This window comes from Scyliorhinus torazame, chromosome 8 (genome assembly GCF_047496885.1).
Source record: "Scyliorhinus torazame isolate Kashiwa2021f chromosome 8, sScyTor2.1, whole genome shotgun sequence".
In the NCBI taxonomy this organism is placed as follows: Eukaryota; Metazoa; Chordata; class Chondrichthyes; order Carcharhiniformes; family Scyliorhinidae; genus Scyliorhinus; species Scyliorhinus torazame.
The window spans coordinates 157,334,190-157,356,621 of NC_092714.1; the positions used below are offsets into that span (position 1 = coordinate 157,334,190).

Below are 22,432 nucleotides of genomic sequence, written 5' to 3' on the forward strand. Positions count from 1 at the left end.
GGAACAGTGAGTCTGAGAGGGGGGCTCGGGGAACAGTGTGTCTGAGAGGGGGGCCGGGGAACAATGTGTCCGAGAGGGGGGCCGGGGAACAGGGAGTCTGAGAGGGGGGCCGGGGAACAGTGAGTCTGAGAGGGGGGCCGGGGAACAGTGAGTCTGAGAGGGGGGGCCGGGGAACAGTGAGTCTGAGAGGGGGGCCGGGGAACAGTGAGTCTGAGAGGGGGCCCAGGGAACAGTGAGTCTGAGAGGGGGGCCGGGGAACAGTGAGTCTGAGAGGGGGGCCCGGGGAACAGTGAGTCTGAGAGGGGGGCCGGGGAACAGTGAGTCTGAGAGGGGGGGCCGGGGAACAGTGAGTATGAGAGGGGGGCCGGGAAACAGTGTGTCTGAGAGGGGGGCCCGGGGAACAGTGAGTCTGAGAGGGGGGCCCGGGGAACAGTGAGTCTGAGAGGGGGGCCGGGGAACAGTGAGTCTGAGAGGGGGGCCGGGAAACAGTGTATCTGAGAGGGGGGCCCGGGGAACAGTGAGTCTGAGAGGGGGGCCCGGGGAACAGTGAGTCTGAGAGGGGGGCCGGGGAACAGTGTGTCTGAGAGGGGGGGCCCGGGGAACAGTGAGTCTGAGAGGGGGGCCCGGGGAACAGTGAGTCTGAGAGGGGGGCCCGGGGAACAGTGAGTCTGAGAGGGGGGCCCGGGGAACAGTGAGTCTGAGAGGAGGGCCGGGGAACAGTGAGTCTGAGAGGGGGGCCCGGGGAACGGTGAGTCTGAGAGGGGGACCCGGGGAACAGTGAGTCTGAGAGGGGGGCCGGGGAACAGTGAGTCTGAGAGGGGGGCCCGGGGAACAATGAGTCTGAGAGGGGTGCCCGGGGAACAGTGAGTCTGAGAGGGGGGCCGGGGAACAGTGAGTCTGAGAGGGGGCCGGGGAACAGTGTGTCTGAGAGGGGGGCCCGGGGATCAGTGTGTCTGAGAGGGGGGCCCGGGGATCAGTGTGTCTGAGAGGGGGGCCGGGGAACAGTGAGTCTGAGAGGGGGGCCCGGGGAACAGTGTGTCTGAGAGGGGGGCCGGGGATCAGTGTGTCTGAGAGGGGGGCCGGGGAACAGTGAGTCTGAGAGGGGGGCCCGGGGAACAGTGTGTCTGAGAGGGGGGCCCGGGGAACAGTGAGTCTGAGAGGGGGGCCCGGGGAACAGTGTGTCTGAGAGGGGGGCCCCGGGGAACAGTGAGTCTGAGAGGGGGGCCCGGGGAACAGTGAGTCTGAGAGGGGGGCCGGGGAACAGTGAGTCTGAGAGGGGGGCCGGGGAACAGTGTTTCTGAGAGGGGGGCCCGGGGAACAGTGAGTCTGAGAGGGGGGCCCCGGGGAACAGTATGTCTGAGAGGGGGGCCGGGGAACAGTGAGTCTGAGAGGGGGGCCGGGGAACCGTGTGTCTGAGAGGGGGGCCGGGGAACAGTGTGTCTGAGAGGGGGGCCGGGGAACAGTGAGTCTGAGAGGGGGGCCAGGGGAACAGTGTTTCTGAGAGGGGGACTCGGGGAACAGTGAGTATGAGAGGGGGGCCGGGGAACAGTGAGTCTGAGAGGGGGGCCCGGGGAACAGTGTGTCTGAGAGGGGGGCCGGGGAACAGTGAGTCTGAGAGGGGGGCCCGGGGAACAGTGAGTCTGAGAGGGGGCCCGGGGAACAGTGTGTCTGAGAGGGGGGCCCGGGGAACAGTGTATTAGAGGGGGGCCCGGGGAGCAGTGAGTCTGAGAGAGGGGCCCGGCGAACAGTGTGTCTGAGAGGGAGGCCCGGGAACAGTGAGTCTGAGATGGGGGCCGGGGAACAGTGTGTCTGAGAGGGGGGGCCGGGGAACAGTGAATCTGAGAGGGGGGCCGGGGAACAGTGAGTCTGAGAGGGGGGCCGGGGAACAGTGAGTCTGAGAGGGGGACTCGGGGAACAGTGAGTATGAGAGGGGGGCCGGTGAACAGTGAGTTTGAGAGGGGGGCCGGGGAACAGTGAGTCTGAGAGGGGGGGCCGGGGAACAGTGAGTCTGAGAGGGGACCCGGGGAACAGTGAGTCTGAGAGGGGGGGGCCGGGGAACAGTGAGTCTGAGAGGGGACCCGGGGAACAGTGTTTCTGAGAGGGGGACTCGGGGAACAGTGAGTCTGAGAGGGGGGCCGGGGAACAGTGAGTCTGAGAGGGGGGCCGGGGAACAGTGAGTCTGAGAGGGGGGCCGGGGAACAGTGAGTCTGAGAGGGGGGCCGGGGAACAGTGTGTCTGAGAGGGGGGCCCGGGGAACAGTGTGTCTGAGAGGGGGGCCCAGGGAACAGTGTGTCTGAGAGGGGGCCCGGGGAACAGTGTGTCTGAGAGGGGGGCCCGGGGAACAGTGAGTCTGAGAGGGGGCTCGGGGAACAGTGTGTCTGAGAGGGGGCCGGGGAACAGTGTGTCTGAGAGGGGGGCCCGGGGAACAGTGAGTCTGAGAGGGGGGCCGGGGAACAGTGAGTCTGAGAGGGGGGCCCGGGGAACAGTGAGTCTGAGAGGGGGGCCGGGGAACAGTGAGTCTGAGAGGGGGGCCCGGGGAACAGTGAGTCTGAGAGGGGGGCCAGGGGAACAGTGAGTCTGAGAGGGGGGCCCGGGGAACAGTGAGTCTGAGAGGGGGGCCGGGGAACAGTGAGTCTGAGAGGGGGGGCCGGGGAACAGTGAGTCTGAGAGGGGGGCCCGGGGAACGGTGTGTCTGAGAGGGGGGCCGGGGAACAGTGAGTCTGAGAGGGGGGCCCGGGGAACGGTGAGTCTGAGAGGGGGGCCGGGGAACAGTGAGTCTGAGAGGGGGGCCCGGGGAACAGTGTGTCTGAGAGGGGGCCCGGGGAACAGTGAGTCTGAGAGGGGGGCAGGGGAACTGTGAGTCTGAGAGGGGGTCCGGGGAACGGTGAGTCTGAGAGGGGGGCCGGGGAACAGTGTTTCTGAGAGGGGGGCCGGGGAACAGTGAGTCTGAGAGGGGGGCCCGGGGAACAGTGAGTCTGAGAGGGGGGCCGGGGAACAGTGAGTCTGAGAGGGGGGCCGGGGAACAGTGAGTCTGAGAGGGGGGCCCGGGGAACAGTGAGTCTGAGAGGGGGGCCCGGGGAACGGTGAGTCTGAGAGGGGGGCCGGGGAACAGTGTGTCTGAGAGGGGGGCCCGGGGAACAGTGAGTCTGAGAGGGGGGCCGGGGAACAGTGTGTCTGAGAGGGGGGGCCGGGGAACAGTGTGTCTGAGAGGGGGGCCGGGGAACAGTGTGTCTGAGAGGGGGGCCGGGGAACAGTGTATCTGAGAGGGGGGCCGGGGAACAGTGATTCTGAGAGGGGGGCCGGGGAACAGTGAGTCTGAGAGGGGGGCCCGGGGAACAGTGAGTCTGAGAGGGGGGCCGGGGAACAGTGAGTCTGAGATGGGGGCCTGGGGAACAGTGAGTCTGAGAGCGGGGCCCAAGAGCGGGAGATGAGGCGACCAGAATTGGGCACAATAGTCCAAGTGTGGTCGAACCAGAGTTTTATAAAGCTTCAGCAAAACCTCGCGGCTCTTAAACTCAATCCCCCTGTTAATGAAAGCCAACACACCATACGCCTTCTTAACAACCCAATCAACCTGGGTGGCAACTTTGAGGGATCTATGTACATGGACCCCAAGATCCCTCTGTTCCTCCACACTTCCAAGAATCCTGCCTTTAACTCTGTATTCAGCATTCAAATTCAACCTTCCAAAATGAGTCACTTCACATTTATCCATCTGCCACTTCTCAGCCCAGCTCTTCATCCTGTCACTGTCCTGTTGTAACCTGCAACAGCCCTCAACACTATCTACAACTCCACCAACCTTAGTGTCATCGGCACACCTACTAATCCACCCTTCCACTTCCTCATCCAAGTCATTTATAAAAACCACAAAGAGCAGAGGTCCCAGAACAGATACCTGCGGGACACCACTGGTCACCGACCTCCAAGCAGAATACTTTCCATCCACTACCACTCGCTGTCTTCTTATTGTCACAAGTAGGCTTACATTAACACTGCAATGAAGTTACTGTGAAAAGCCCCTAGTCGCCACATTCCGGCCCTGTTTGGGTACACAGAGGGAGAATTCAGAATGTCCAAATTACCTAACAGCACGTCTTTCGGGACATGTGGGAGGGAACCGGAGCACCCGGAGGAAACCCACACAGACACGGGGAGAACGTGCAGACTCTACACAGACAGTGACCCAAGCAGGGAATCAAACCTGGGACCCTGGAGCTGTGAAGCAACAGTGCTACCCACTGTGCTACTGTGCCACCCAGTACCTCGCAGTTATCCATATTAAATTGCATCTGCCATGCATATGCCCACTCTCTCAGTCTGTCCAAATCCCGCTGAAGCATCTCTGCATCCTCCTCACAGCTCACCCTCCCACCCAACTTTGTATCATCTGCAAATTTGGAGATAATAAATTTAGTTCCTTCGTCCAAATCATTAATATATAACATGAACAGTTGTGGTCCTAGCACAGATCCCTGTGGTACCCCACTGGTCACTACCTGCCAATCGGAAAAAGACCCATTTATTCCAACTTTTTGCTTCCAATTTGCTAACCAGCTTTCTCTCCAGCTCAAGACACTACCCACAATCCCATGCGCTTTAACTTTACATATTAATCTGCTATGTGGGACCTTGTTGAAAGCTTTAATAAACCACATTCACCAGTTCTCCCTGGTCAACCCTAGTTCCATCTTCAAAGAGTTCTCGTAGATTTTTCAAGCATGATTTTCCTTTCGTAAATCCATGCTGACTTTGTCTGATTACACCACTGTTTTCCAAATGTTGTGCCATGAAATCCTTGATAATGGACTCCAGCAACTTCCCTACTACCAACGTTAGACTCACTAGTCCAAAGTTCCCTGTTTTCTCTCTACCTCCCTTTTAGAATAGCATGGTTATATTAGCTACCTTCCAATTTGCAGGAACCATTCGAGGGTTCAAAGAATTTTGGAAAATGACCAACAATGGGTCCACTATTTCTCAGATACTTCCTTAAATACTCTGGGATGAAGACCATCAGGACCTGGAGATTTGTCAGCCTTCATAATTCAGGATAATCTAGGAAAATACACGCCTCACGTCAGTGATGCGGAAATTATTGGAGAGGATTCTTCGAGACAGTATTTACTCCCATTTGGAAGCAAGTGGACATATTATCGAGAGGCAGCATGGTTTTGTGAAGGGGAGGTCATGTCTCACTAACTTGATCGGGTTTTTCGAGGAAGTGACGAAGATGATTGATGAGTGTAGGGCAGTGGATGTTGTCTACATGGACTTCAATAAGGCCTTTGACAAGGTCCCTCATGGCATACTGGTACATGACATGGCAGACATGGCAAGATGGATACAGAACTGACTCGGTCATAGAAGACAAAAGGGTAGCAGTGGAAGGGTGCTTTTCTGAATGGAGGGCTGTGACTAGTGGTGTTCCGCAGGGATCAGTGCTGGGACCTTTGTTGTTTGTAGTATATATAAATGATTTGGAGGAAAATATAACTGGTCTGATTAGTAATTTTGCGGACGACACAAAAGTTGGTGTAATGAGGACTGTCAGAAGATACAGCAGGATTTAGATCGGTTAGCGACTTGGGCGGCGAGATGGCAGATGGAGTTTAATCCAGACAAATGTGAGGTAATGCATTTTGGATGGTCTAATACAGGTGGGAAATATACTGTAAACGGCAGAACACTTAAGAGACAGGCAGAGGGATCTGGGTCACTGAAAGTGGCAATGCAAGTGAAGAAGGTCGACAAAAATGCATACGACATGCTTGCCTTCATCGGACGGGGCATCGAGTAGAAAAATTGGCAAGTCATGGTGCATCTGCGTAGAACCTTAGTTAGGCCACACTTTGAATATAGTGTACAATTCAGGTCGCCACACTACCAGAAGGATGTGGAGGCTTTGGAGAGGGTATAGAAGAGGTTTACCAGGATGCTGCCTGGTATGGAGGGCATTAGCTATGAGAAGAGATTGAATAAACTCGGTTTGTTCTCACTGGAACAATGGAGGTTGAGGAGCGACCTGATAGAGGTCGACAAAATTATGAGGGGCATAGACAGAGTGGATAGTCAGAGGCTTTTCCCAGGGTGGGAAAGTCAATTATTAGGGGACATAGGCTCAAGGTGCGAGGGGCAAAGCTTAGAGATGTGCGAGGGAAGTTTTTTACATAGAGGGTTGTGGGTGCCTGGAACTCGCTGCCGGGGCAGTTAGTGGAAGCAGATACGATATGGGCAGCACGGTAGCACAAGTGGATAGCACTGTGGCTTCACAGCACCAAGGTCCCAGGTTCGATTCCCCGTTGGGTCACTGTCTGCGGAGTCTGCACGTTCTCCCAGTGTCTGCGTGGGATTGCTCCGGGTGGTCCGGTTTCCTCCCACAGTCCAAATATGTGCAGGTTAGGTGGATTGGCCATGATAAATTGCCCTTCATGACCAAAAAGGTTAGGAGGGGTTATTGGGTTACGGGGACAGGGTGGAAGTGGGGGCTTAAACGGGTCGGTGAAGACTCGATGGGCCGAATGGCCTCCTTCAGCACTGTATGTTTTATGTTCTATGATAGTGAAGTGTAAGGGGAGTCTTGACAAATAAATGAATTGGATGGGAATAGAGGGATACGGACCCCGGAAGTGTAAAAGGTTTGAGGTTAGACGGGCAACCTGGTCAGCACAGGCTGGGTGGGCCGAAGGGCCTGTTCCCATGCTGTACTTTTCTTTGTTCATTGTTTGTTTGTTGTTCAATCCCATTCATTTCCCCAAAACCATTTCTCCACTAATACTAATTAACTTCGGCTCCTCACTAAAACTTGTGTTTCTCAGAACCTCTGGTACTTTATTCATGTCTTCCTTTGTGAAGACAGAAGCAAAGTACCAATTTAATTCCTGTCATTTCTTTGTTCCTTTTTATGAATTCCACCGTTTCTGACTATCAGGGGCCTGCATTAGCTTTTATCAATCTTTTTCTCTTTACATACCTATGAAAACCTTTACAGTCAGTTTTTATATTCCCCGCTAACTTACTTTCAAAGTGTATTTTCTCCCGTACCAGCCTCCCCGAACAGGCGCCGGAATGTGGCGACTCGGGGCTTTTCACAGTAACTTCATTTGAAGCCTTTTTGTGACAGTAAGCGATTTTCATTTTCACTTTTTTCCTTCTTAATCAACCCTTTGCCAGCCTTTGCTGAATTTTAAACTGTTCCCAATCCTCAGGTCTATATCTTTATCCTGCTAATTTGTATGCCTCTTCTTTGAATCTAATACTATCTCTAATTTCCCTTGCAAGCCATGGTATGGCCACAGATCCCTTTCTACTCTTGCACCAAATAGGAATGAACAACTTTTGGAGTTCACCCGTTCGTTCCTTGAATGTGTGTCATTGCCTGTCCGCTGTCCTTCCTTTCAATAATGTTTCCCAGTCCATCATAGCCAACTCATGCCACATACTTTCATAGTTACCTTTATTGAGATTCAGGACCCTGGTCTCAGAATTTTGTTTCAGAATCTGCTGGATAAATGCTGATCTGAATAGTTCAAAAGCCCTCATGGTGGGGGGGCAGACAGAGAATGATCCATGAATGTTGACATTTTAACTGGAGCGCATCATTGCAAAGGGGCACACAAAACACAAAGGTCTGTTTAATGTAGTTTAATTCATAGCAAGCAATGAAAGCAATCCTGCACTTAGATATTTAAACAGGAAATGATAACGATCACATGGCATAGTGAGGAATCACCCAACTGGAACCCGATTGGAGCTTCTCCTGCATGTTTGAAACATCAGACAACTTGTCCTAATGTGTGAACTGATCACCATGTGTTTTAGGATGAGGGTCAGCACATTCTTTCACATCCAAGACACAAACCAAGCTGCCAAGTCAAGTCTAAGCACACATCTCGTTATAAAAACAACCCAACATATAAAACATTCTGATGATAGGATGCAGGAAAGTTCAGGAGTCAAATGCAGGCTTCACAGATACCACCATTTGGTGATTTGGCTGCATATCAACTGTACCCTGAAGGGGTTACTGATATTTTTTGTACACCTGTGTGCAAGATGCTCGTAGTTCTGAGAATGTCTCAATAAATTACCCAATCCCTTTGATCTAAGCCATTTGTGTTATGTTATCACAAACACGTTTATCTCTGTTTGTAAAGCTTGATGGAAACAGATGGGAAACATTTCCAGCAGTAAATCACGTTAACTCCATTCCATTCACTCCAAAGAGAGATTTTTCCACTGCCTGTTCAAACGTGCATGTTTATCCATTCTCACAGAATGGTTACAGTGCAGAAGGAGGCCATTCGATCCATCGTGTCTGTACTGGGTCTCCAAATGAACAATTTACTAGTACTCCCCTCACCTTCTGCACATTCTTCTTTTTCATATAATAATCCAGCTCCCTTTTGAAAACCTCAATTTAACCTGCCCTCAACACTGGTAGTGCATTCCAGATCCTAACTACTCGCTGTGTGAACCTGCCTCCACCACACTCTCAGACAGTGCATTCCAGATCCTAACTACTCGCTGTGTGAACCTGCCTCCACCACACTCTCAGACAGTGCATTCCAGATCCTAACCACTCGCTGTGTGAACCTGCCTCCACCACACTCTCAGACAGTGCATTCCAGACCCTAACCACTCGTTGTGTGAACCTGCCTCCACCACACTCTCAGACAGTGCATTCCAGATCCTAACCACTCGCTGTGTGAACCTGCCTCCACCACACTCTCAGACAGTGCATTCCAGATCCTAACTACTCGCTGTGTGAACCTGCCTCCACCACACTCTCAGACAGTGCATTCCAGATCCTAACTACTCGCTGTGTGAACCTGCCTCCACCACACTCTCAGACAGTGCATTCCAGATCCTAACCACTCGCTGTGTGAACCTGCCTCCACCACACTCTCAGACAGTGCATTCCAGACCCTAACCACTCGCTGTGTGAACCTGCCTCCACCACACTCTCAGACAGTGCATTCCAGATCCTAACCACTCGCTGTGTGAACCTGCCTCCACCACACTCTCAGACAGTGCATTCCAGATCCTAACTACTCGCTGTGTGAACCTGCCTCCACCACACTCTCAGACAGTGCATTCCAGATCCTAACCACTCGCTGTGTGAACCTGCCTCCAACACACTCTCAAGACAGTGGGCGGGATTCTCCACTCCCACGCCGAAGTGGCCGCGCCGTCGTGAACGCGGTCGAGGTTCACGACGGTACGGAACGGCCCCGGTCCCGACCGATTCAGGTCCTGACAATGGGCCAGTATCGGGGCCGCGTCATCTACCCGCGCCAGGCCTTGTCGCCTGCATAAAGGCGGCGCCGCATAGATGACGCGGCCGGCGCCGCATAACGGACGTCATCCGCGCATGCGTGGTTGCCGTCGTCTCCATGTCCGCCCCGCAAGAAGATGGGGGACGGATCTTGCGGGGCCGCGGAAGGAAGGAGGTCCTCCTTCAGAGAGGATGGCCCGACGATCGGTGGGCCCCGATCGCGGGCCACCCCACATTCCAGGTGAAGCCCGGTGCAGGTTCCCCCCTCGCCCCCCCCACAGGTCGCCCCCCCAGCGTTCACGCACCGCCCACGACTGCAGCGACCAGGTGTGGACGGCGCCGGGGGAACCCGCCATTTTGGCCTGGCCGCTCGGCCCATCCGGGCCTGAGAATAGCGGGGGTGCCGGAGAATCGCCATTTTCTGTGTCTCCGGCGATTCTCCGGCCTGCAGCCCGCGAAACTCGACCGGGCCATTACCGCCGCTTGGGAGAATCGCGGGAGGGCGTTGGACCGGCGTCCCCGGACATTTTGGCGGCCCAGGCGATTCTCCCAACCGGCGTGGGAGTGGAGAATCATGCCCAGTGTATTCCAGATCCTAACTACTCGCTGTGTGAACCTGCCTCCACCACACTCTCAGACAGTGCATTCCAGATCCTAACCACTCACTGTGTGAACCTGCCTCCACCACACTCTCAGACAGTGTATTCCAGATCCTAACCACTCGCTGTGTGAACCTGCCTCCACCACACTCTCAGACAGTACAGTCCAGATCCTAACTACTCGCTGTGTGAACCTGCCTCCACCACACTCTCAGACAGTGCATTCCAGATCCTAACTACTCGCTGTGTGAACCTGCCTCCACCACACTCTCAGACAGTGCATTCCAGATTCTAACCACTTGTTGTGTGACCCTGTCTCCACCATACTCTCAGACAGTGCTGTCCAGATCCTAACTACTCGCTGTGTGAACCTGCCTCCACCACACTCTCAGACAGTGCATTCCAGATCCTAACTACTCGCTGTGTGAACCTGCCTCCACCACACTCTCAGACAGTGCATTCCAGATTCTAACCACTTGTTGTGTGACCCTGTCTCCACCATACTCTCAGACAGTGCAGTCCAGATCCTAACTACTCGCTGTGTTACCCTGCCTGCACCACACTCTCAGACAGTACAGTCCAGATCCTAGCCACTCGCTGTGTGAACCTGCCTCCACCATACTCTCAGACAGTGCATTCCAGATCCAAACCACTCACTGTGTGAACCTGCCTCCACCACACTCTCAGACAGTGCATTCCAGATCCTAACCACTCGCTGTGTGAACCTGCCTCCACCACACTCTCAGACAGTACTGTCCAGATCCTAACCACTCGCTGTGTGAACCTGCCTCCACCACACTCTCAGACAGTGCATTCCAGATTCTAACCACTTGTTGTGTGACCCTGTCTCCACCATACTCTCAGACAGTGCATTCCAGATCCTAACCACTCACTGTGTGAATCTGCCTCCACCACACTCTCAGACAGTGCATTCCAAATTCTAACCACTCGCTGTGCGAACCTGCCTCCACCGCACTCTCAGACAGTACAGTCCAGATCCTAACCACTCGCTGTGTGAACCTGCCTCCACCACACTCTCAGACAGTGTATTCCAGATCCTAACCACTCGCTGTGTGAACCTGCCTCCACCACACTCTCACAGTGCATTTCAGATCCTAACCACTCGCTGTGTGAACCTGCCTCCACCGCACTCTCAGACAGTACATTCCAGATCCTAACCGCTCGCTGTGTGAACCTGCCTCCACCACATTCTCAGAGAGTGCATTGCAGATCCTAACCACTCGCTGTGTGAACCTGCCTCCACCACACTCTCAGGGAGTGCATTCCAGATTCTAACCACTCGCTGTGTGAACCTGCCTCCACCACACTCTCAGACAGTGCATTCCAGATCCTAACCACTCACTGTGTGAACCTGCCTCCACCACACTCTCAGACAGTGCATTCCAGATCCTAACCACTCGCTGTGTGAACCTGTCTCCACCACACTCTCAGACAGTGCATTCCAGATTCTAATCACTCGCTGTGTGAACCTGTCTCCACCACACTCTCAGAGAGTGCATTCCAAATTCTAACCACTCGCTGTGTGAACCTGCCTCCACCACACTCTCAGACAGTGCATTCCAGATTCTAATCACTCGCTATGTGAAAAAGTTTCACCTCATAACACAACTGCTTCTTTTGCCAATTACCTTAATTCTCTGCCTCTGGTTTTGATCCTTCCACCAATGGGAACAGTTTCTCCCTACCTGCTTTGTCCAGATCCCTCATGATTTCGAACAACTCGATCAAATCTCCTCTTAGCCTTCTTCTCTCCAAGGAGAACATCCCAACCTCTCCAATCTATCCTCATTAGTTAAATTTCTCATCCCTTTAACCATTCTTGGTTAAACCTCTTCTGCACTCTCTCCAATGCGTTCACATCCTTCCAAAAATGCGGTGCCCAGAACTGGGTTCAATGCTCCAACTGGGTAGACTAGAGCAGTGTTCTTCAAACTTTTTTTCCGGGTACCCATTTTTACCAACTGGCCAACCTTCGGGACCCAACCCGGCCGACCTGCGCGACCCACGCCGGCCGACCTGCGCAACCCATGCCGGCCGACCTGCGCAACCCACCATTTTCTCTTATATTGTTTGCTGCTGACAAAACTAGAGGAAATGGTTTTGGGTCCCTTTGGTCCTCGTACACGCTCCTACTACACGCTCCTCCAATGGAACCTGTTGGATGAAGGTGAAGCCTTCCAGTGTCGGAAAGTATGGAGTCTCCATCTGTCCAAAGTTCTGCATTTTTTTCCTGTAAAATGTTATCAAATAAAGCCCCCCGAACTTGTAAAAAAAATGAATAAAATAAATAAAAATTAAATGAATAAAATAAATGAATAAAACCCCCCCGAACTTGTAAAATAAAAAGCTGCGACCGTTTTTTTAAAAAGCGGCCGCACTGCGCATGCGTGCCGGATCATCTGGCACGCTTGCGCAGTGCGGTCGCATTTCTTTTACATGTTCGCAGCCATTTTGAAGGCCGCTTGCAGCCGCCGTTCTTAACAGCCGGCTGCTGTGGCTATGGCGCGCAGATTTGCGCGATCGGGAGCGCTGCGACGAACGTCTCCGCGACCCTCCCGACACCCACCCGCAACCCACCCGCGGGTTGCGCCTCCGAGATTGACAATGCCTGGACTAGTGTATTGTACCCAGTTCAACATAACCGCCTTGCTCTTGTACTCTATGTCCACATGAATAAAGCCTAGGAGACAAATGCTTTATTAACTGCTCTCTCAATCTGTCCAGCCACCTTTAGTGATGTATGCACAAATACACACAGGTCCCACTGCTCCTGCACCCACTTTAGAGTTGGACCCTCTATTTTATATTTTATCTTACTCCTTCTTCCTACCAAAATGAATCTTTTCTCATTTCTCTTCTTTGAACTTCATCTGCTGCCTGTCTGTCCATTCCACCTGCTCCACCAACTCCCTTTGAAGTTCTACACTACCCTCCTCACAGTTTACAATATTTATGATTCGGGTCCACTTTCTGGATGGAGAATCTATCACATAACACATTTCCATTGTTTGGACGTGGAAGTAGCTCACAAAGATAGAGTTCAGGATGGCTCTGTCATTGACCGAATAGGTGAATAGGTTGGGGAAACCATGTCGCAGTCCAGTGCTCAATTGTCAATCTTACTCAGCCAGACTACAGCAGGGGTGAAGTTTTAGCAACACACAACCGAGACACCCAGGAACTCCATAGAATCCATAGAATTCCTACAGTGTAGAAGGAGGCCATTTGGCCCAATGAGTCTACACAGACGCTCCGAAAGAGAGCCCTACCTAGGCCCACTCCCCTGCCCTATTCCCACAACCCCACCCTACCTGCACATCTTTGGACACTAAGGAGCAATTTAGTACGGCCAATCCACCAAACCTGCACATCTTTGGAAACTAAGGGGTAATTTATCATGACCAATCCACCTAACTTGCACATCTTTGGACTGTGGGAGGAAACCCACGCAGACATAGACATAGACATAGAACATACAGTGCAGAAGGAGGCCATTCGGCCCATCGAGTCTGCACCGACACACTTAAGCCCTCACTTCCGCCCTATTCCCGTAACCCAATAACCCCTCCTAACATTTTTTGGTCACTAAGGGCAATTTATCATGGCCAATCCACCTAACCTGCACGTCTTTGGACTGTGGGAGGAAACCGGACCACCTGGAGGAAACCCACGCAGACACGGGTAGAACGTGCAGACTCCGCACAGACAGTGAACCAGCAGGGAATCGAACCTGGGACCCTGGCGCTGTGAAGCCACAAGGCTATCCACTTGTGCTCCGTGCTGCCTCAGGGGAGAAACTGCAAACTCCACACAGACAGTCACCCAAGGCCAGAATTGAACCAGGCACCATGAGGCAGCAGTGCTAACCACACTGTCACCATGCCATCCTATGCCAACCGATGACTCAGTGGATCAGTCTGAGAAGTGTAAGTGCAAGTAGATAAAGGAAAAACAAATGGTAACAGCGTGTTGGCTTCTATAAGAGCAGAGTATAAAGAAATATTAATGAATCTGGATACGGTATTTGTCAGACCACAATTAGACTGGTGTCTACAGCTTTGGACCCTGCATATACAACAGTTTTAAAGAGATTATTCATTGTAGAATCACAAAAATGATGCCAGGATGTGAAACTCCATTTATGAGGGGAGACTTGATACATTGAGATTACTTTCAGTGGAGATGTAAAAGCAAAGGTGTGTCAGGGGAAATGTCATTGCATTGACTATAGTTGAGCATGAGGCACAGATCAGTTGTTTATAGGAAAAGTTAACAAATATATGAAGCAGAGAAATATACAGGAATATAGGAAGAGAGTGGGATTAGTTAGGGATTGATTCCCGTACCAGCCTCCTCGAACAAGCGCCGGAATGTGGCGACTAGGGGCTTTTCACAGAAACTTCATTTGAAGCCGACTTGTGACAAGCGATTTTCATTTTCATTCAGGGCTATGGGGAGAGAGTGGGGCAGTGGGATTAGTTTGGGATTGATACAGGGCTCTGGGGAGGGAGTGGGGCAGTGGGATTAGTTTGGGATTGATACAGGGCTCTGGGGAGGGAGTGGGGCAGTGGGATTAGTTAGGAATTGATTCAGGGCTATGGGGAGAGAGTGGGGCAGTGGGATTAGTTAGGGATTGATTCAGGGCTATGCGGAGAGAGTGGGGCAGTGGGATTAGTTAAGAATTGATTCAGGGCTATGGGGAGAGAGTGGGGCAGTGGGATTAGTTAGGAATTGATTCAGGGCTATGGGGAGAGAGTGGGGCAGTGGGATTAGTTAGGAATTGATTCAGGCCTATGGGGAGAGAGTGGGGCAGTGGGATTAGTTAGGAATTGATTCAGGGCTATGGGGAGAGAGTGGGGCAGTGGGATTAGTTAGGAATTGATTCAGGGCTATGGGGAGAGAGTGGGGCTGTGGGATTAGTTAGGGATTGATTCAGGGCTATGGGGGGGAGAGTGGGGCAGTGGGATTAGTTAGGGATTGATTCAGGGCTATGGGGAGAGAGTGGGGCAGTGGGATTAGTTAGGGATTGATTCAAGGCTATGGGGAGAGAGTGGGGCAGTGAGATTAGTTAGGAATTGATTCAGGGCTATGGGGAGAGAGTGGGGCAGTGGGATTAGTTTAGGATTGATACAGAGCAATGGGGAGAGAGCGGGGCAGTGGGATTAGTTAGGAATTGATTCAGGGCTATGGGGAGAGAGTGGGGCAGTGGGATTAGTTTGGGATTGATAGAGGGCTATGGGGTGAAAGTGGGGCAGGGGGATTAGTTAGGGATTGATTCAGGGCTATGGGGAGAGAGTGGGGCAGTGGGATTAGTTTGGGATTGATACAGGGCTATGGGGTGAGAGTGGGGCAGGGGGATTAGTTAGGGATTGATTCAGGGCTATGGGGAGTGAGTGGGGCAGTGGGATTAGTTAGGAATTGATTCAGGACTATGGGGAGAGAGTGGGGCAGCGGTATTAGTTTGGGATTGATACAGGGCTCTGGGGAGGGAGTGGGGCAGTGGGATTAGTTAGGAATTGATTCAGGGCTATGGGGAGAGAGTGGGGCAGGGGGATTAGTTAGGGATTGATTCAGGGCTATGGTGAGAGAGTGGGGCAGTGGGATTAGTTAGGAATTGATACAGGGCTATGGGGAGAGAGTGGGGCAGTGGGATTAGTTTGGGATTGATACAGGCCTATTGGGTGAGAGTGGGGCAGGGGGATTAGTTAGGGATTGATTCAGGGCTATGGGGAGAGAGTGGTGCAGTGGGGTTAGTTAGGAATTGATTCAGGGATATGAGGAGAGAGTGGGGCAGTGGGATTAGTTAGGAATTGATTCAGGGCTATGGGGAGAGAGTGGGGCAGTGGGATTAGTTAGGGATTGATTCAGGGCTGTGGTGAGAGAGTGGGGCGGTGGGATTAGTTGGGATTGATTCAGGGCTATGGTGAGAGAGTGGGGCAGTGGGATTAGTTAGGAATTGATTCAGGGCTATGGGGAGAGAGTGGGGCAGTGGGATTAGTTAGGGATTGATTCAGGGCTGTGGTGAGAGAGTGGGGCAATTGGATTAGTTTAGGATTGATTCAGGGCTATGGGGAGAGAGTGGGGCAGTGGGATTATTTTAGGATTGATTCAGGGCTATGGGGAGAGAGTGGGGCAGTGGGATTAGTTTGGGATTGATACAGGGCTATGGGGAGAGAGTGGGGCAGTGAGATTAGTTTGGGATTGATTCAGGGCTATGGGGAGAGAGTGGGGCAGTGGGATTAGTTTGGGATTAATACAGGGCTATGGGCAGAGAGTGTGGCAGTGGGATTAGTTAGGGATTGATTCAGGGCTATGGGGAGAGAGTGGGACAGTGGGATTAGTTTGGGATTGATTCAGGGCTATGGGGAGAGAGTGGGGCAGCGGGATTAGTTTGGGATTGATTCAGGGCTATGGGGAGGGAGTGGGGCAGTGGGATTAGTTTGGGATTGATACAGGGCTATGGGGAGAGAGTGGGGCAGTGAGATTAGTTTAGGATTGATTCAGGGCTATGGGGAGAGAGTGGGACAATGGGATTAGTTTGGGATTGATACAGGGCTATGGGAAGAAAATGTGACAGTGGGATTAGTTTGGGATTGATACAGGCTATGGGGAGAGAGTGGGGCAGTGGGATTAGTTTGGGATTGATACAGGGCTATGGAGAGACACTGGGATTACTTTGGGATTGACACAGGGCTATGCGGAGAGTGGGGCAGTGGAACGAGCTGGAACAGACAAGGGGCGGGATTCTCCATTAATGGGGCTGTGTCCCCACGCCGGCATGGAAAGCGGCGCCAACCAGTCCAGCGTCAACGGTCTCCGATAATGGGGACTCCAGGTCCCGCCATGTGGGACCTGAGTAACTCACGGCAGCAGGACTCGGCCAAACACGTCGGCCCATCGGGGCCCGGAGAATCGCCGGGGGGGCCGCTGGCAATGGCCCCTGACCGGCACGGCGGGAATCCCGTGAGCGCCCGAGATTCGGCGCCTGAGAATGGGGAAGCTGGTGTCGGGGCACGATTCTTGCGTCCCCCCCGGGGATTCTCCGACCCGGCGCCAGGTCAGAGAATCCCGGTCAAGATGTATCAATTTGTTTCTCTCTGGTTCCCTTTAATAAATGTATATCAGATTAATCAGCATGTATTTGGGGGTGGCACGGTGGCGCAGTGGTGAGCAGGCTGCCTCACAGCGTCAGGGTCCCAGGTTCAATTCCAGCATGGGTGACTGTCTGTGCGGAGTCTACAAGTTCTCCCCGTGTGTGCGTGGGTTTCCTCCGGGTGCTCCGGTTTCCTCCCACAGTCCAATGATGTGCAGGTTAGGTGGATTGGCCATGCTAAATTGCCACTTACTGGGCTAAGGTTGCGGTGTGGGAGTGGCCTAGGTGGGGTGCTCTTTCAGAAGATGCAGTCTTGATGGGCCGTATGGCCTCCTCTTCACTGTCGGAATTCTATGATTGAATTTCTTTGCAGGCTGAGGAGCTCTTGAGGGAAATTATTCACACGCTGATTGTCGTGTTGTTAATTTATTTTTGGTTGAACTTCATTCAATTTCTATTTCTGTCAATCAAATTTGTAATTTGGATTCCTGACTCACACCAAGACTCTAAACTTTGGATTAATGTGTCAATCTGTACAGGAAATCAGACTGAAAGGTGCAGTGTGGTACTGGAGTCACATCACAGAGTAGACTTGTGAATGTTGGAAGTCCCAGAATTGCATGTGGGGGGAAGCTAGTTTACAGGCAGAGCGGGAGAAAGCAATGGATGGATATGTCGATGGGGTTGTGAAGAGAGGTCGGAAGAGTATATATGGAGTACAAACACCAGTGTGGAACAGCTGGTCCAAAGTGCCTGTATATAATATATAAAAATAACACAAAGTGGTGAATAAACTCAGTAGGTCTGGCAGCACCTGTGGAGAGAAACAGAGCTAATGTTTCAAAGAAGAGTCAGATTGGACTTGAAACATTAACTTTGTTTCTCTCCACAGATGCTGCCAGACCCACTGAGTTTTTGCCGCATTTTTTGTTTTTGTTTCAGATTTCCAGCAATTTTGCTTTTCTATATTTATAGTCAGTATATACTGACTCGCCTGACTTCCATCTATTCTACTCACTGTGCCTCGCATCGTGGGCCGAAGGGCCTGTACTGCGCTGTATTGTTGTGCCTGTCATGAGCCCGACTTCCTCATCAAGAGGAACCCATCGAATTTCTGGGATTACCTCTTCACTCTCTCCTTCACCCCCATTCTCTCCCTAAAGCTCCATGCACTTTCCAACCTGAGCAAATTCTCATCTGAATTATTCATTCGCAGAAAATGAGTGCACTGCATTCACTGATCACCCTTATTGATCCAGCTGCGTCTTTACTTGACTACCTGAGAGGGAATTTAAGAATCAACCATATTACTCGAGGACTCTGAAAGATCATTTGTCACTGGTTGGTGTGCCTACCACCATATTAATTCAGTCGTATCTAGATCACCAGCTCAGACTCTAATTCAACTCCTCAATAAATCGATCAATCAAACATACATTCTGGGAGACTCCAGGACAGTTGTTGACTCTCCACCTCGAAACCCTCCCAGAAAAACATAGGGTGGGTATAGAATCCCTACAGTTCAGAAAAAGGCCATTCGGCCCTTTGAGTCTGCACCAGCTGTCTGAAAGAGCACACTACCGAGGCCATTCCCCCACTCTATCCCCATAACCCCACCTAACCTGCACATCTTTGGACTGTGGGAGGAAACCGGAGCACCCGGAGGAAACCCACGCAAACACGGAGAGAACGTGCAGACTCCACAGTCACCCAAGGCCGGAATCAAACCTGGGACCCTGGCGCTATGAGGCAGCAGCGCTGGCGACTAGGGGCTTTTCACAGTAACTTCATTGCAGTGTTAATGTCAGCCTACCCATGACAATAAAGATTATTATTATTAACCTCCATGCCACAATGCTGTTGACCGTCTGCTGGCAACCTTGGCTTTCACAATTGCCCCCACAGGTGAGGCAATTGTTCCTACATTGGGACAGTTAGTGACTGCACTTCAAAGAGAAATTTTGAAGGACTTTGAGAGGAACTGGGGTGGTGACAGGCGCTACAGAAACGCAAATTGTTTCTTCACCTTCAGTTAGTTGGCGGCAGGATGTAACTGTGGATGGCGCCTGAGTTGTTCCCCAGCAATCAGACAAGAGGTTTACGGCTCTGGCAAATTGCCTCTCCCCCAGTTTCAGACAAGGCTGCACGGACTCGAGTTAACTGCACTTTAATTCTTACTTTGCTCGGCACAGATCAATCAGGGACCAACCCTCTAATTACTACTTGTACTCACAGTCACTCCAGAGCTGGTTCGGCGGTTCCCTCTCATACAACAACCCTGAGTGCGACAGCAATCTGTCCCGGGACATGCAGCCCCACTCCGACACCGGCCACGTAGCGGTGGAAGGCGGGGGCAGCAGAGTCTGCAGGCTTGGGACAAGCCAGAGGAGGCAGCGTGTGTGTAACCCACTGTGCAAATCTCTAAATCACTGTGCAACCCACCAAACCAGGCGCTAAACCAGTGTGAAAATCTCTAAATCACTGTGCAACCCACCACACCAGGCGCTAAACCAGTGTGAAAATCTTGAAATCAGAGTGTAACCCAACAAACTAGTTACTGAACCAGTGTGACAATCTCTAAATCAGTGTAACACAACAAACTAGTTACTAAACCAGTGTCAAAATCTCTAAATCACTGTGTAACCCACCAAACCAGTCACTAAACCAGTGTGAAAATCTCTAAATCAGAGTGTAACGCAACAAATTAGTTACTAAACCAGTGTGAAAATCTCTAAAACACTCTGTAACCCATTAAACCAGTGTGAAAATCTCTAAATTACTGTGTAACCCTCCAAACCAGTAACTAAACCAGTGTGAAAATCTCTAAATCACTGTGTAACCCACCAAACCAGTCACTGAACCAGTGTTAAAATCTCTAAATCAGAGTGTAACCCAACAAGCTAGTTACTGAACCAGTGTGAAAAACTCTAAATCACTGTGCAACCCACCAAACCAGGCACTATACCAGTGTGAAAATCTCTAAATCAGAGTGTAACCCAACAAACTAGTTACTAAATCAGTGTGAAAATCTCTAAATCACTATAACACCCACCAAACCAGTCACTAAACCAGTGTGAAAATCTCTAAATCACTCTGTAACCCACTAAACCATTAAACCAGTGGGAAAATCTCTAAATCACTGTGTAACCCTCCAACCAGTAACTAAACCAGTGTGAAAATCTCTAAATCAGTGTGTAACCCACTAAACCAGTGTGAAAATCTCAAAATTCGTATGTAACCCACCGGACCAGTCTGAAAATCTCTAACTCAATGTGTAACCCACCAAACCAGTGTGAAAATCTCTAAATCAGTGTGAAATCCACCAAACCAGTGTGAAAATCTCTAAATCAGTGTGTAATCCACCAACGCAGAGGAGAGCTGGCAAGTTGGTACAGAACTGGCTTGGTCACAGAAGACAGAGGGTGGCAGTAGAACGGTGCTTTTCTGAATGGAAGGCTGTGACGAGCGGCGTTCCACAGGGATCAGTTCTGGGGCCTTGTTGTTCATGGTGTATATAAATGATTCGGAAAAAAATGTAGCTGATCTGATTAGTAAGTTTGCAGACGACACAAAAATTGATGGAGGAGCGGCTAGTGAAGAGAATTGCCAGAGGATACAGCAAGATATAAACTGATTGGAGTCTTGGGTGGAGAAATGGCAGATGGAGTTTAATCCGGACAAGTGTGAGGCAATGCACTTTGGAAGGTAAAATGCATGTAGGAATTACACAATAAATGGAAGAACTCTTGCGAGTACTGACAGGCAGAGAGATCTGGGCGTGCATGTCCAGCGATCACTGAAAGTGGCAACGCATGTGGATAAGGTGGTCAAGAAGGCATACGGCATGCTGGCCTTCATCAGTCGGGGCATTGAATATAAAAATTGGCAAGTCATGTTGCAGCTGCACAGGAACTTAGTTAGGCCTCATTTGGAATATTGTGTACAATTCAGGTTGCCACACTACCAGAAGGATGTGGATGCTTTGGAGAGGGTACAGAAGCGGTTTACTAGGGTGTTGCCTGGTATTGAGGGCATTAGCTATGAGGAGAGGTTAGATAAACTCGGTCTGTTCTCACTGGAACGACTGAGGTTCAGAGGCGACCTGATAGAGGTCCACAAGATTATGAGTGGCATGGACAGGGTGAATAGTCAGATGCTCTTTCCTTCGGTAGGAGAGTCAAGTACGAGGGAACATAGGTTTAAAGTGCATGGGGAAAAGTTTAGAACAGATGTGCGAGGCAAGTTCTTTTACACAGTGGGTGGTAAACATATGGAACGTGCTGCCTGGGGAGGTAGTACAAGCAAGTACAATGGCGGCATTTTTTAAACAATATTTTTTACTCTCCTCCTTTTTCACATTTTCTCCCAAATTTACACCCACCAACAATAAACAATAATCAGTAACAAATATGTCAATCCCCATATCAATAACAACAATCCCATCCTCCCACCAAACCCCAAACATTAGTCAGCATGTTCACACAAACAAATGACAAAAAGGAATCAGGGATCACCCATAGTCACCATTAACACACACAACCCCCCTCCCCCCGACCTTCCCACCCACCCACCCCCAAACTAATGTTCGATGTTATCCAGTTCTTGAAAGTGCATAATGAATAATGCCCATGAATTGTAGAACCTCTCCATCCTTCCCCTCAGTTCAAACTTAACCTCTCAAGAGTCAAGAATTCCAACGGGTCCCCCCGCCACGCCAGGGCACAGGGTGGAGAGGCTGCTCTCCAACCCATCAGGATCCACCTTCGGGAGATCAACGAGGCAAAGGCTATAACATCTGCCTCCGCATCCGTTTCGAAACCTGGCTGGTCCGACACCCCGAATATGGCCACCCGGGGGTGCGGGTCCAGTTTCACGTGCACCACTTTAGAAATTACCCTAAAAACCTCCTTCCAGTAATCCTCTAGCTTTGGACAGGACCAAAACATATGAACGTGATTAGCGGGGGCCCCCCCCACAACGTTCACACACATTGTCCACTCCCTCAAAGAATCGGCTCATCCTCGCTCTCATGAGGTGTGCTCTGGATACCACCTTCAGCTGTACCAGCCCCAACCTCGCGCACGTGATGGAGGTATTCACTCTCCGGAGCACCTCACACCAGAACCCCTCCTCCATATCCTCTCGCAACTCTTCCTCCCACTTTTCTTTGATCCCTTCCAGTGGTGCCTTCTCCTCTTCCAAAATAGCTCCATAAACCGTTGACACTACCCCCTTCTCCAGTCCCCCTGTCGTCAGCACCTCCTCCAGCAATGTGGAGGCCGGCTCCCCCAGGAAGCTCTGTATACTTTCTGGCAAAATCCCGAACCTGCATGTATCTAAACATTTCCCCCAGCTCCAGCCCATACTTCGCTTCCAGCTCCTTCAGTCCTGCAAATCGACCCCTAAAAACAAATCTTTTAATGTCTTAATCCCCTTCTCCTC

At 51.4% G+C, this 22,432-nt stretch overlaps 1 protein-coding gene across 3 annotated transcripts in view; it reads right to left on the reverse strand.

The window, feature by feature from the left end:
- The window catches only part of phldb2b (pleckstrin homology-like domain, family B, member 2b), a 517,142-nt gene extending 497,771 nt beyond the window's left edge, over positions 1-19,371 (reverse strand). For 2 of the 3 annotated variants that reach the window (XM_072514438.1, XM_072514437.1), the window contains exon 1: positions 19,224-19,371. The gene's annotated coding sequence lies outside the window, so the exon portion shown is untranslated. The remainder of the gene's footprint in view (positions 1-19,223) is intronic. The other variant, XM_072514436.1, reaches the window with a different exon arrangement.
- Positions 19,372-22,432: the final 3,061 nt, after the last annotated feature.